General features: G+C 30.2%; 1 non-coding gene and 1 pseudogene across 1 annotated transcript; both read right to left on the reverse strand.

Annotated features, from left to right (window-relative positions):
- Positions 1–761: 761 nt before the first annotated feature.
- On the reverse strand, positions 762–2,224 carry LOC132068491 (mitochondrial uncoupling protein 4-like; annotated as a pseudogene).
- A 6,085-nt stretch (positions 2,225–8,309) lies between these two features.
- TRNAS-GCU (transfer RNA serine (anticodon GCU)) lies at positions 8,310–8,391 on the reverse strand. Its single transcript has one exon. It is a non-coding gene; the product is annotated as a tRNA-Ser (tRNA).
- Positions 8,392–16,681: the final 8,290 nt, after the last annotated feature.

Raw genomic sequence — 16,681 nt, forward strand, 5'->3', positions numbered from 1 at the left:
TTTAACTTATTATCCAGTTTCGGGGTAAAACAAAAGGATGTAGAAAAACAAAATTTGCATGCTATATCTATTTTTTAACGAGCCTCAAATTGTATTACAAAGTTGATTTGCACTTCTTTGGTCATAAGTTACAGCCCAACTTTTTGGTATAAACAGATACGTTCAATTTTCATCTATACATGCTTAACCAAAATCCTTGAAAGTCCACCTGTTGCCGCTTCTTACCTCCTTAAAGTTAACATTTTAGGTTTCTAAACGACTTATTTATATAAAGGATATAAATTTAATCATTTTTAACGGGTAAACGATTTATCCAATAAAAAAATTGAGATATCCATATCCGCACTGTTAAGCAATTAATTATAAATTTCATTCCGTGCACCAACCGTTAATTTGTTAAACCAATAACAATAAGCCAATAAACATATTTTGCGGTTGAGTTATAGGTTACGGTTCGATACCTTTTCTTTTTGAGATCAAATTCAACACAAAAAGTTGTGGCCTTAACTTTTCCTCGAGAAACTTTTGCAATTTTCTGTTAATATTTCCCATAAACCAATCAGACTCATGGCCGGATCCACTTCTTCAGCGGAATCTAGTACTCCGTATATTTACTGTTATTATCAACTCTAAAATTTCGTTAAAAAGTTTTTTAAATATACTTTGACTAAATTCGCAATCTATCTGATATTATACAATCTTCAATGATGCAATTAGATTTAGCTAGAAAAATCAAAGTTGGTTCCACATTGATCAGCAAATCAACAATTCCTGTACCAAACGGCACGTCTCTTTATATTAAAAAGTAGCATATAATATATAGTAATACTAATAACATAACAACAATAACAAGTGAGAACACAACATCTAACATTTTCCTTCTTCATTCCAAATCTTGAGGAACTAATACTGTTTAATGAACCATCAATTAAATCAAAATTCTTCGTCATCATCAATTAATTTAAAAATCCTTAAGCAATTTTCGGACCTGTTCCAATGTAACAAAGAGCACAATAGCAAATGGTCCCTGCCTTGAAATTGTAGGGATAAATCCTTTATACAAAGCCATTGGGCTCAGCTTTGATTGTGGTCATTGCACAATCAGTACGTTGTTGGGTGGCGCCAATTGCTTCCGCCCAATGTTCATGTCATCACATGTCTTGATCACATCCACCGGATTCGTCACCACCGCCGCCACAAAACCAGCTGCAAAACTCGCTGTCACGTGGGTCCCGAGCCCGTCTTTCATGATATCATTCCGTAAAATCATCTCCTTGAACTCGTCATAAGACGCCAGCTGTGAGGCTGTCACTAGCATGGCGCGGTTCACAGTAAGGGATGAACCGCGCCACAGGCTAGTGACCCCCTCGCTCTTACACATTTGAGTAATAGCGTCCACCACGCTCTTGTAATTCCTCCTTTGGGCGGACGGCAATCTGCCGTCCGCCTGCATGCGGACCATCGCCACATCAGCGGGATTCCCTACCGCGGCCCCGATGCCCCCGGCGATGAGTCCCGCAACAATCTTTCTCCCTAAAGGCATATTATTCGTATTAGGGTCCGTCCATTTTGTCTTCAACATGTCGTACAACCCCATCCGGGTAGTCGAATAAAGGGTCTGTCGGAGAACTGTAGCTGACACGCCAGAATAAAGCGCAGCGACGCCTTCTTGCTGGATGATCCGTACCCCGACAGAAATGGGCCCCACACGAGGAACGACACGTGGGGCAACTGGCACGTGGGCGTTAGTTGTGTGATTAGATGGATGAAAAGCAAGAGCAGGGCGAAGCGTCTGGACAGGATTAACTGTACCAGACGCTTCGCCTTGAAGCTGCATACGTACCTTGATGAGATCGAGTGGATGTGTACTACATCCAGCGATAATTGAAGCAATGCCTCCTTCAACAAATCCTTTCACCCCCATAATAAATCAAGATCTGCTCCAAACAAAGTCTTTTTTTTTTTTTTTTTGCTTTTTCTTGATGAAAAATTAAAAGGGGATCTTGATTCTCTTATTTTGTTTTTTGATTTGTAGGAAAAAATTAGGACCAGTTGGAATTAGAGGACGTATCACTGGAAACCAAGAGATGAGAATGGATGCCAAAGGCTATAGATGCAAAGTGTGGGATGTTAGATCTCTGAGACATATGCTGAGAGAGATGAATTTGGTTGATTGAGAGAAATTGGAGGAAAGGGATTTATTTATAGGGAAAAGTAATAAAGAGAGAAAGGAAAGGAAATGGAAATTACGTTTTCAAAGTACGCGTGATTTCTCTTTCTATAATATAGCATGTGGAGTTGGGATTTACAGCTAAGGTAAGTTTGTTTGTTTTATTTAATTTCCTCCAATATTTACGCGGATGTGGGTCCCAACACACGAATTTAAGAAAGAATTGACATATCATGAGATTTTTCCTAAGGTGCTTTTTCCATTTTTCCTTGTCCCTTTCTCGGATATTTATCATAAGTCCTTTAATTACAACTTTTAACTTATACTAAAGTAAGGGGTCGTTTGGTTGCTAGTCGAAATAGTCCCGGGATTATAATCCCCGACTAATTTATCCCATATAGGGATTATTTTATACCATCCAAAAGATGGTATAAAATAATCCCAAAGATAAGTGGGAGTTAAGAAGGTATAAGGTGCGCTATTAATTTGGTAGCTTAATTTTTATTACTGCGCGTTTAGTGCAAGGTATAAATTTATTCCGGGATTATTTTATACCTTATACCAAACGTGGTATAAAAATTAGCGCTGGGATAACCCACCTTATACCTTGAACCAAACGACCACTATAGTTATAACTGCTCAACCCTAAATTTCTAGAGTTTGTAGGAATTTAGTAGCTCAGTTGGTTGATTAGCTGAACTTTCACCTTGTTGGTGAGAATTCGAATCCCACGTTGTAATCCCCTTCCCTATCCCCTATGTAATAAAATAAAATAAAAAGTTTTTTTTAAAAAAAAAATCTAGAGTTGAGATACACAAAGATAAACACAGTAAAAAGTTATGTGTATCGATTGTTTATGCCAAATTAATAAATTGAGTAGTATGAAATATGTGTTTGCACATGCACTTTCATCACCTAATCATAGTTAATTAATGCATATTTATTTCATTAAATCACTTAATCATAGTTAGTTGAATTACTTTGATGTAAATATCCGGATGAGTTGTTACATATAACACACTGTTTTCCTCGAGCTTTTAAACTAGGGTAGGTAGGAAAATTACTAAGAAGAAGATGTTCCATTTTTGGTGAATATTTTTCAGAAAAACTCATAAAACTTAATTAAAAAAAAATGAAGCTATCCCCAATGTTAGTGACCCATTATCTTTAATTTAGTTAGACGTTGGCTAATCCCGCAATTGTATTACAAACTAAAATCAACATAATCAATTTTTCCTCCCATAAAATAAAAAATCAGCAAGAGATAGTGGCACATGTTTTGACGTTTTAAGAAGCTTCATTTTTTAGCTTTTACTAAGACATGAACACGGTCCTTTTATAATTTATATAAATTACAAGAAAAAGAAGAAGTTAGAGCTGATAGTAACTTCTCATAAAAGTAAAGCAAGGGAATCAAACAACAATGCTGACAGTGAACGCCCTTACTCTGACTCACTTCTGATTCATACAAAATAAAAATGAAAATAAAAGTAAATAAGTGAAAATTAAACCAAAGCTTCATAAAATTACTATTGGAGAAAAGAGGACATGCCTGCAATTTATTGAACTTATGAAAATTATTAGAAAAATGTACAATCTAAATTTTCCTCAACTTGCACTATCTGAATTGAGACACTTATATCAACTTGATTCGAATTTAATTATGAAACAAGGACGCATGCAATGAAAAAAAAAACAACTCAACTTGACTGTAATGGCACTTCATCTAATTGGGGGAGACTTGTTTAATTTCTTTAATGTTCAAAATTGACTAATAAAAAGTATGTGTTATGAATACATTACGTTATGAGATGGATACATTACGTTTATGGTGGCTGCCCATTTAGTTTCCCAAATATGTTATGAATCCATTTATTGTGTGAACATTTCACTCAATGAACTACTAGCATACATGTACCTTATTAATGTATAACTTAAGGCTTGTATCTAACGAATGATTTGTATATCCTATAAAATGGTATTCTTCAATTCTGTGGAAGATAGACTTGAAGTGACTTGAATATACTTGAAATAAGAAGAAAAATTTTCTCCTCCTCTATACATCATTGTCTACATTTCTTGTCTTATATTGCTCTTATTTTAAAGCACGTTATCAGCCGAAGCTCTAATCAATCGAAGGTTTCGATATGATTTTCATTTTTGTGTTATGAACATCAAGCGAGGTATGTTTTCCAAAAGATCTACTTTATTTGGTTCTTGGAATATTGAAGTATCATTATAGTTACATTATATTACATGTCAGTAAAGAACCTAATTATATCTTGAATTCTCAAGACATAAGCATGAAATAATATTAACGACAGTGGTTGCTAAAGTAGCTTAAATGAATTTGATATAGGTTGATTGGCTTTAGTCTTATGAATACACTTACATGCATGTCCTTAAATAATCTAACCTTGATCATTATTACGTTATTGAATATATGTGACACGATATAAGAAAATTATCACTTATATTTGGTATTATTTGATTATCCATAAAATGCCAAAGTTATTTAACACAAGTGAACTATGACAATTTACAATATGAGATTGCATATGTATTATTTTATTCGATAGCTATATAGCATGTGAATTAGATGCTCAATTAACTATCACATGAAATCCTTGGGTGGAAAAAAAAAACTTTTCTCAATGATAAAATACTATACACAAGTATGACTAAAATTTTCGTTAATATGTGAATGTCAGTAATTAATTGTATCTTGGTCATTATTCATATTAAGGGAGTGATGATCATCATATTTATTTGGATATCTACATTAGATGTATCTTCATTAAATTTAAAAGGTTATAGTATGAGATACATATCCGTTTCATTAGTAAATGTTACTTACAGAATTGTCAGAAATATGTGACCATTAGGGTGATAATAAATATTTTCATGAAGGCATATTATGACTAACCTTTTAACTTAATAACTGTTAAATTTAGTGATAATACGTTGAAGTTATTATTAACTATGGTTGGTTATTATGATCACTAAAAGTGAAAATAGTTTCAAATGCTTACTATGTTTATTACTAATGAACTGCTCTATTGCTTGTAAAAATATTATTCTTTGTACGTTCTCTAACAATGTGAAAAAGTTGTCACTCACAATTGTACAAGGAAAGAATAAGCTTTGAAAGCCCTCATCAGGTAAGCGGCAAGTTGTGTTTTCAATATTTTATGGCATTCAATTATTCCAACAGATCGAAAATACATGAATATTATCTAATAAATTTGAGATCAATTACGAAAATGTATAAGAAAATATTCTCTATTTTTATGATCTTAAATGTGCTCTTAAAGCAGCATTTACGAAAAAAGATTTTTAAAATATATTATGAGATTATTTTATGCCTAGTTGTGACTAAACAAAATTATGTTACATTCTTTGGTGAATAAGACAAATTGTGATAAACATTATATAAGGGTAAGACGATGGATTCAAGTCCCAACGCACCATGAGGGTAAGACACCGGGTTCAAGTCCTGATGCACGTTGATGATAAGATGTTGGGTTGGTTCTCTACACATTGTGGCCTAACGCGGCTTTGTGAGGGTAAGACATCGGATTCAAGTCCTGATGCACCATGATGATAAGACGTTGGCTTCTAGTCCCAACACATTATGGCCTAAAACTCCTTAAAATGGATAAGACATTGGGGTTGCGACCTGATGCACCATATTGATGATATAATGATGATTAAGACAAAATATGTCTATTTATGAAAAATTATGAAGCCCGTCCCACTAGATTTGCTCCATTTCCTGAAGGAAATGTGAGAGCGATAGATCAAAAGTCTGAAAGAAGACTAAATAATTATCAGGGCCGTATGAATAAAGGTGGGTGTAGCAAAGGGCGATATAATAATCGTCACTATGGTGGTAATTATAACAGGAAGAACATCATGGGTTCTCAAAATGGTCCTTCAACGGGTGAAGGTAATTTTTGCCTCAATGTGGCCTTAACTTTTTCCTCAATGCCAGTGAACGTCCCCCACTCGGACTCACTTCTGATTCATACAAATTGAAAATGAATATAAAAGTAAATAAGTGAAAACTAAACCAATAACCTCATAAAATTACAGTTGGAGCAAAGAGGACATGCCTGCAATTTATTGAACTTGTGAAATGTATTACTCGAAAAATGTATAATCAAAAAATTAAGACTAGAATATATATTAGAACAAGACTGGCATAGTGGAAAATTACCTCAACTTGCACTATCTGAATTGAGACACTTATATCAACTTGATTCGAGATTAATTATGAAACAAGGATGCAATGAAAAATTCAACTCAACTTGACTGCAATGGCACTTCATCTAAATTTTGGAAGACTTGTTTGATGTCTTTAATGTTCAAAATTGACAAATAAAAAATATGTGACTTATCACATACCACTAATTAATACTAACAAACAATCACTATTTCAGAAATATTTGACAGCTAACTTGTCAAATCAGTTATTAAGGAAAAAGCGGCCCAAAGACAAAGCATTACTTCGACTTTATGGAGTCACCATTTGGAGCTTTTGTTAGTTCCAAGGATCTCCTTCAAGTTAGTGGGATGGTATGGTTTTTTTTAAGTAAGCCGTGCAGTTATAAAATATGAACCGGCAGATGTTTTCATCTTCATCAAATAGTTAAACTAGATTATACTCTAGCTGTCCATAGTTTAGATCACTTTGACTTGATCAAAGTCAATTATTAAGAGGTCAAATTGATATTACAAGAGATCTCATTGAATGTTTAGAACTTAATGATCGCATTAAAATTATTAAAATAATAGGTTGAACTCGATGAAATTGCCAATTATTGATTTAAAATGTACTACATCATTAATTGTTCAAATACTTAGTGTCTGAATCTGAAAACGTAAACAAGAAAAATCTTGGAGTCAAATAGTGCCACTTGAAAATGGTACAAGGACCACGTTGAAATTGAGGAAGCCTAATTAGGAGCATTCTGTAAACGTCACTTCGAAAATTTATTTGGCCATCAATTAGGGACCAAATAATAACGCTTGACTTGGACTTTACGTTTTGACCTTTCCTATGACACCAAAATAAAAATAAATAAATGAAGAGAAGAGAAAAAATAGAATAAATGGAAATATAGATGACACGTGTCAATAGCTAAACAATTGCCTAGAAGCTGGAAGAACTCGACCAGGTCACCGCGTCTTGAAAAAAATCCTCGGGGTGTTTTAGGGAAGGGCTGCTGGAGGATGGTGCTGATTGACTTTTCCTTTCTATTTAGACACCATCATTTAATTTGTGCTTATATTTTTAAATTTTTTAATATATATATTCACTTCAGGATAATTTTAAATATGCTGTGTCTAAAGCTAGTCTTAACAAAATATAACTTCATACCATTGAAGTCCAGTCATTTTTACCTGAATTTAAGCTATATGTTACTGAAGCTCAATCATTTTGCCTGACTTCAGTCATTTCTGTCTAAAGATCATGCACATATGACGGAAGGTAAGCAAATTTAACTTCAATCATATAGGAGAAAATGATTGAAGTTCAATTATTTTTTAAAACTTCAAGTTTCTTCACTGATCACATATAACTTTGTGTGGAGTTTGGTTTTGACTAGTCTGATTTCCTTGTCAACCAAAAAAAAAAAAGGGTCTAACTTCAGATAACATATACTCCATCTGAAGTGATTAAATACTAGTGTCAAAGTAAACTGCCCCGTGAAACTTTTACGACCTCCAGGCTCACTCTTTGGTTACAAGGTCAAAACTGCTCTTATATTATATGAAATGGAACAATTTGATCTCTATTAAAGAATGTTTCGTTCTTACTTTTGTCGGTATAAAGTTGTTTGAGTTTGTATTTATAGGCTAACGACAACAACTAAAAAGCAGAATTGGATTGTTCACAAAGTTCAAAAGCAAAGTTGATTCATAAGCTTCAAAAGATTATTTTTTGGTAAATTTGGTACCGAATCAAACTTCACACGCATAAATTGGTGGATGTAGTATATTTCACCAGTAAGAATAAAATTTCACCAGTAAGAATAAAATAAAATTGATGGGTCTTTTCTTACGTGGCAGAAGATTACCGGAGAGTAAAAGATGCTTTGTGGGTCCAACAAATTAAAATGAATAAAAAATTAAACGTCGCCTGAGAGATTCGAACTCTCGCGGGGAAACCCCATGTACTTAGCAGGCACACGCCTTAACCACTCGGCCAAAGCGACTTGATGTCTGTGCTTTAGTTTATTCTTATATGTTTGTGTGAGAGTTATGAGTTAAATAATTTATTTGTTTATTTTTCACTCATTATGTTGCTATAATAATGTACAGTAAATAGAGTAATTTTGGTCTATAAAGCAATGTCAAACTTTTCAAACATCTAAGGGTATGCCTAGTGATGCTGGTTGAGAACGATGAGGTCTCACATTCAAATTCCAGCGGAAACGAAAACACTTAGGTGTTTTTTTTTTTTTTTTTTTCATTTTTTCAAGTCTTGATAGATAGAGTTATCTGATATCTATATTGATGAGAACTAGCAAGTATCTGTGGAATTCGCACGTTGCACACTCTGATCAGGGTTATCAAAACTAAATACGTAATGCCAATTTTCATGTTGTAGAATTTAGTACAAGAAAGTGGGGATCATAAAAAAGGAAAAGAATGGAGTTGCCTGTTTGGACCATATTCAAACTGTAATAAATGGAAGTCATCATAGAAAATATTCAAGGGCCATGAAAACAAATTCCCCGCATAAATTCTCCATCAACTAGTGTGCTGAATACCTAGTCTTTTGTCTTTGCTTTTGGCAAATTGTTCTCAGAATATAATTGTGTGATGGCATCAAGAAATACCTTACGCCAACTTGGTAATAACAAATTCAATTTGTACAATATATCTTTAGGGATTACGTTGTTTGATTGCCGGAGAAGTGATTTAAAATTAGCATAACTCGTATCATATTTGATAGCATTTTAGTAACTTATACCGTACTTGATAAGTTAAGAGGCACTGTAAACCAAACACCGTACTTGATGTACTGAAATTTAAGTCTAAGTATAATTTGATGCAGGATAGAAGATAGAATACTTAATATATAGAGAACTAAACTCTATCTAGTCACACAGATATCTATGACTCATTTTGAACCAACAATTTCAAAAGCTTTCTTTCCTTTTTAATGCCCAGTCAAACACTGTCATATAAAATGGGACGGTGAATACTAAATATACATTCTGCACACAAGAAAAAAAAAATACATAAAAATATAAATTGGCACTAATATATGCCGTGCTAATTCCTAGTCCAACAAGTCAAACACATTTATATCTATATTATATTAAAAGGGGGTAGTCTAGCTTGAGATTAAGCCAAATTGCATAACATGAACAAGTCATTTGGCAACAAATTTTATTTGTATTAATTTTAAATTGATACATTAATTAGATTGGATCATATTTAATTTATGATGGAATCAATTAAGATTGGGTGAAAATCATTTTCATCCCCCCACTTTGCTTTAAAAATCAAACTCCCCCCTCAACTTTGAACAATAGTCATTCTCCCCCTTTATCATATGCCATGACTATTTCACCCTTGTTTTATCAATTCTCAATTTATGTAATATATTTTTATATTATATATAATAATTATTTTTTTAATCTAGATATTTATTGATTCTTATTTAAGTTCATCAACATTATAAGTAGAATAATACTTTTATGAATTTGTAACAAATTCTAATGCTATTTTTTATGATTGTGATTTCAATATTATATGCAGTAAGTGTTTGTGTGTGTACATGCATGTGTGTATATTTAAGTTTCACTTCTCTATTATTCTGTATTGTTTATATAAATAAACAAGTTTTGGTTGTCACTAATGGAATATTTCTTAAATTATAATAAAATTCATTTACAGTATAAATAAATCATTTTAAAAAATTTCCCATATTATAATTGTTTTTTCATTACGTGCATATAAATATATTATAAAATTATTATAACCTGTTGTTTTTCACTTGAATAAATAAATATTAAAGTTTTGATTATTTTTAATAAAATTAATTTTTTATTTATTCTGCTAATTTATTTTGTTATAGAACATCATTAACTTATATAGTATTTCTCAGTTTTTTCTTCGCCTAGAAGATAATATTTATTTTTTATAAGAAATTTGTTACATAAACTAAAAAAATGAAAAAATATCATGATTTTATAGAAGTAAAAAAAGAAGAAAAAAGTTGCTAATGTAAGGGTAAAATAAGCATTTAAAAAAAAAATCAATTAGGATAAAGGGAGGAGAATGTCTGTTATTCAAAGTTGAGGGGGGAGTTTGATTTTTAAAGCATAGTTGGGGGTGTAAATGATTTTCACGCATTAAGATTGACTCCTATTTTCACCATAAATTCGGAAAGCTTTTGAAAAATTAGAATTCCTATTTTATCTGGAGGGTTCCTATAATTATGGACAATTAACTCATCAACTACTATTTTCTAGGATTACTATTGAACAAATGGTCCCAATTTATAAGTGAAATAGTCACAAGTACAGTTTTTGAATTTTAAGTGAAATAAAAAACATTCAGTTAAAAGATAAATAATTTAAAAAGTTTAAATGCTAACCTTTTGTTGAAGCTTACATTATTTGCCTTATTTACTTTCCAAAACTGTTAACTTTTTGAAAGAAAGAAATATTATTAGCAAACCATCAAGAAAAATATTTTTTTCAATTTCAGTTGAAATGTAATTGAGAAGATTTGGCGTAAAAATCACCGGTATGCCATCTTAAGGGAGCAAATCTATGGCAGTTCGGAGGCAAATGTCTTTTATTGGACTTTTCAATAACAAAATCAATAACATTTTGAATTATAGATAAAACAGTAAATGGGAAAACTAACTAAAATATTATAGTAGAGGAAAAGAATATAATGAGGACAAGAGGGTATTTATACCTTAAATTAATTTTAAAAATAAATTAAGTAAATAAATAATCTATATCTTAAATTAATAAAAAGATTATGTCATATACTGTAGTGTAGATTTTATCAATCTACGCATTTAATAACTAACCAAATGAGTAGTTTACACATTTTTAAGGTTATTAATTTTATTCGAATCATCTGAGGAGATTCACATTTGTAAGTTCATTACTTTGATTCCAATCATTATGGCGAAACTTTTGCTACTTATGAAATTCGAGAAAATGAATTTAGTAGATGCAAATTTGGTAAGAAATTTGATGTGCTCCCCATATGGCATATTGGTTTAGAGGATATATTGGATTTAAAAAATATTTTCTTTGAAAAATGCTAATAACAGTACGAAATAGGTAATAAAATTTTAAAGCCAAGGCACTCGATCTCACAAAAGAAGATCGATTCTTTAATAATCACTTCAACATGAAATGAATGAGGAACATATATATTATAATATAATAAATCAGCAGAAAAATAAAAAGGGAGCAAATATTATGTGCGTAATAAATAAGTTGGAAAGTGAATAATAAATTAGCAATCAATCAATAAATATATATATATATATGGAAAAGAGTATCTATATCTATATATATATAAAAGGAGAGTAGTCTAGCTTAATATTAAGCCACGTGGCGTAATATGAACAAGCCACTTGGCAACAAATTCTATTTAATATTTATCTTAATTTAAAAAAAAAATTAATTGCAAGTCAAATATTACCATATAAGGAATAACATCATATAAATTAAAAAGAATATTCATATAATAGTTTTCCTTATAGGGACATTATAATATTGTCAGTTCAAATATTACCATATAGGAAATAATATTATATGACAAAAAGTACTCTTACAATTTTATTCACTATAAGGAATTGAAATTAGAATATTTACACAAATATTATTTTATAAGGAATACTAGGATATTATTAGCAATAATAATAATAATAATAATAATAATAATAATAATAATAATAATAATAATAATAATAATAATAATAATAATAAAAGGAGAGTAGTCTAGCTTAATATTAAGCCAAGTGGCGTAATATGAACAAGCCACTGGCAATAAATTCTATTTAATAGTTATCTTAATTTAAAAAAATATCAATTGCAAGTCAAATATTACCATATAAGGAATAACATCATATAAATTAAAAAGAATATTCATATAATAGTTTTCCTTATAGGGACATTATAATATTTTCAATTCAAATATTACCATATGAGAAATAATATTATATGACAAAAAGTACTCTTACAATTTTATTCCCTATAAGGAATTGAAATTAGAATATTTACACAAATATTGTTTTACAAGGAATACTAGGATATTATTAGCACATAATAATAATAATAATAATAATAATAATAATAATAATAATAATAATAATAATAATAATAATAATAATAATAATATATATGTATCGAAAACAGGCACTTGATTACCAATTTTACTCGCCTTTGGCAATTGTGACTTTTTTTCAAATTTACATCCTAAATAATTAGGGATTTGAATTTGAACTGAAATATATATAATTTATAGACACAAGTGTAGTTTTCAATTTTAAGTACATTCAGTTAAAAGATAAATAATTTAAGAAGTTTTTTAATGCAAACCTCTACTAGAAACTTACATTATTTGCCTTATTTACTTTCCAATTGTTAGATTTTTTAAAAGAAAGAAAAACGATTAGCCAAACATTAAGAAAGATATCTTTTCCAATTTTAGTTGAAAAGTAATTGAGAAGATTGGCGTAAAAATCACCGATATGCCATCTTAGGCGAGCAAATTTTATAGTAGTGGGAAGATAAATGTCTTTTATTACACTTTTCAATAGCAATGGGAAAACTAACTAAATTATTGTAGTAGAGAAAAATAATATAATTATGACAACATGGTATATACTTTAAATTAATTATAAAGATAAATAATACTCGAAATCTTAATGATAAATTTAAACACTATAATAATTCCAAGCAATCTATATTAGGAAACCAATTCAGGAAAAATCAATTAGTGCCTTATTTGAGTCCAGAAAATCTTCCCGGCATTTGTGGTGGTAATTAAGTAATTAGTTAAATATAATCAAATCGTAAAATTAAAAGAGATTTAAGGAAAGTTAATAAAGAGAGATTTGGACTCAGAGATTTGTGAGGACAATGCAACACATAAATAAGGTATGAAATAATAGAGATATCAATCAATATTGATACACAATTATGATATGTTTATAAATGTGCAATTATTAAGCAAAAAAAAAAGTGATAAATGTCTGGAATCCTTATTTTTCTGCCATCATCCAATTCTCCAAACATCCTACTTGCTTTTGCTTTTCATTGCTTAAAATTTTCAGTGTTATAACATGATGAATTTGTATCACATGTACAGTTTCTTGATTTATATGTTCTTTCACATAAGTATGATATAAAGGTGATTGACTTTCTTGATCTTTTTCATTCTTATCCTTTTAACATCAGGTTTTGATAGAGTAGGCGACCATGCATATTGATGAGACGTTTTCTCAAGGACATCACTAATTCAAAATAAGAGCCAATGGAGGTTGAACGTTGAATTCACGATGTATGTTTGGAGCAAGAAAATTATTTGTCGGAAATGGTTTGAATTATTCGCGGTGTTTCAAGTTGGTAAGTTTGGTGAATGCTTTATTTGGATACAAGAAAATTTATAATTGATGTGCAAAGCAGTAAGAGACTTAAGAAAATATAAATTGATAAGTTAAAGTTTTCATCGCATTTCGGTTGTAAATTTTCTGTAAAATAGTACCGCACGAGGTCAATATACAAAAGTGATGACAAAATGCAAAGAATGCTAATGGAATAGAGAATACGATTATTTTAGAGAGTATGGGAATGAATATTAAGAAATACAAGATGGATCTTGCTTAAGTTTATTAGGATTTATTTGTTTTTTAAATAATTTAAATTTTTTGTTGATATATTATTTTTCAGAATGTTCATGAAAACACAAATTTTTACAAAATTAATCTTGAAAAAATCTAAGAAATATTTAAGCATCAAAAGTGAGGAAGGGAATCCAAGTACTTAATTATAAATGGAAGTCTATTCTAATACTGACATGAAGGCGATTTAAAATAACTTAAGATTTTATAGCCAAAAAAATAAAATTTTAAGTATGATTAAGATTACGAGTAATAAATGACATTTATAGGTAGGGCTCTAAATAGAAACTTATCACTTACATCTTTTTTTTTTTTTTTTTTTTTTTTTTTTTTACAAAATTAAAAGGAAATTATAGATAAGAATTGTTATTACTTTGATATTTATATTCGGTGGATAATGGGAACTCCATATATACTTAATTTTTATTATATTAAGAATTACATTGTTAAGTACTTTTTTTTTTTTTGGATTGATGTTTATTTTCAAAATATTTTAAAATGTTTAAATGCCAATAGGCTTTATAAGACAACAACCACCCGAAATATGTATACTCAAAAAGATGTATCTTGCTCTAGAAAATTGAGTATATACTTCTGAAACTTATTTTTACTTATTTTACAAAATGTAAAAGGAGATTAAATAAAGACAAAGCTTATCACGACTGAATTATATTCTTAGGATGCTTTTGGGACATTCAAATATTATTCATTGACCACGTGATCATTTGCTTTTTAAATTAAGATGTTTTGTTCTTTAGAGTGTTACATACGAGAGAAAAATATCTAATATCATTTGTTTGATCGATAAGATTTAAATTGCTAAAACAAATAAGATTGTATCTATGATTAATTTCATTTTATAATGTAGTAACACGCATTGTATCTCCATGTTTTAGTGCGGAATTAAGAGAGACAAAATATTAGAAGGATAAAGTTTATTTTAATTTAATACAAGAAAGTGTTTTGATTTTATGATGAAATATTTCGCACAATCATGTAAGTAAAAAACAAAATCTATTTAACAATCCAAGAATTTTAATCAACATAGTGAAAATGAAAAATATAATTAATATCAATTAAGCTCATTGAAAGTATCAGGATTACATTGGATCAACAAAATTGTTTAATGTATTTAATCACTAAAAGATATTTGCAGTGATATATTGATGTTCTCAAACATAAATGAAAATCTCGACCTTAGTAAATAGTTGAGTTAGAAGACTCAGATTGTGATAATTTTACATATTTGATATTTTAATATATAAAATTTGCTACGATTAGTGCATTTGATATCGACCGCGCATCGCGCGGATACGAATACTAGTAGTGATTAATAGCCTGTTTGGCCAAGCTTCTAAAATCAACTTATTTTAAAAAGTACTTTTCAAAAAAGTACTTTTGGCGAAAAGCAGTTTGTGTTTGGCCAATTAATTTAAAAAGCACTTTTGAGTAGCAATTAGTGTTTGACCAAGCTTTTAAAAAGTGCTTCTATGTATATTTTTCTCAAAAGTACTTTTCAAAAAAGTGCTTTTGGGCAAAAGCTATTTTTTTTAGCTTCTGAAAAACTGCTTCTGCTACTCCCCAGAAGCACTTATTTTCTCCCAAAAGCTTGGCCAAACACTTCACTTTTTTTCAAATAAGCACTTATTGAAAAAATAAGTACTTTTGGGGGAAAAATAAGCTTGGCCTAACAGGCTATAATAGTCATTTCAAAATAAAAGAACCCTATGCAGAATACTATATATTTGGAATATATTCCTATAATACAATACGACCTCAACCTAAGAGTATACATCATATAGGAAAAAACCTAGGTTGAAGCTATTACTCCCTTCAAAAAAATGCCTACGGAAACTGACTTTATCAATCGATGCGAGAATACCTTTTAAGTTCCAGCGATGACAAGCTCAAGCCGTTGTGTCATTTGCAATGACCATCAATAAAAGTCAAGGTCAGTCACTGTCTGATGTGGGTTATTTTTGAAGAAATCAGTATTTACACATGGACAGTTGAACGTTATTCTTTCAGAGGTGATAAGTAGAAAGAGTTAAACATTTTAATTTATGATGATAATGGACAGATAACAAAGGAAGCTATAAATGAAGTGTACTAGGAAGTTTTTTTGTAATTTAATTTGATACGTTATAACATAAATTTATCATTTTATTTTTATGTATTGCTATTCTCTTATAATCTTTTGGCTAATGTATTCCATTGTTCGCATATATCTATGTTCATGTGGAAACATGACAAACCTTTAACATTCAAACTGTCACATTTTGTTTCTCAGTTGTTAATCATTTAAGGTGTCTAGAAGGAATTCCACAATGTGTGACTGTGGACATGAATTATGTTAGGACAGAGAGAAGAATTCTTTTGTGTGTCTCTAAGACTTACATACTTGAGAATTTGTCTAATAGGAAAAGGAAGACGAAAGACTGCAATTGGCGCATAAGTTACTTGGTTTGTGCGTTTCTGTGCTGAAGGTAGGAAAAAATTCATGTTTTATTTACTAAGATATCAAAGGAAAAATCCAGTTCTTTGGTATTGCAACACACACTATATTATAGTCTGTTGGAATAACAAAACCAACAACTTGAATAGGGATCTCAGAAGCT

The sequence above is a fragment of the Lycium ferocissimum genome, chromosome 8 (genome assembly GCF_029784015.1).
Source record: "Lycium ferocissimum isolate CSIRO_LF1 chromosome 8, AGI_CSIRO_Lferr_CH_V1, whole genome shotgun sequence".
Lineage (NCBI taxonomy): Eukaryota > Viridiplantae > Streptophyta > Magnoliopsida > Solanales > Solanaceae > Lycium > Lycium ferocissimum.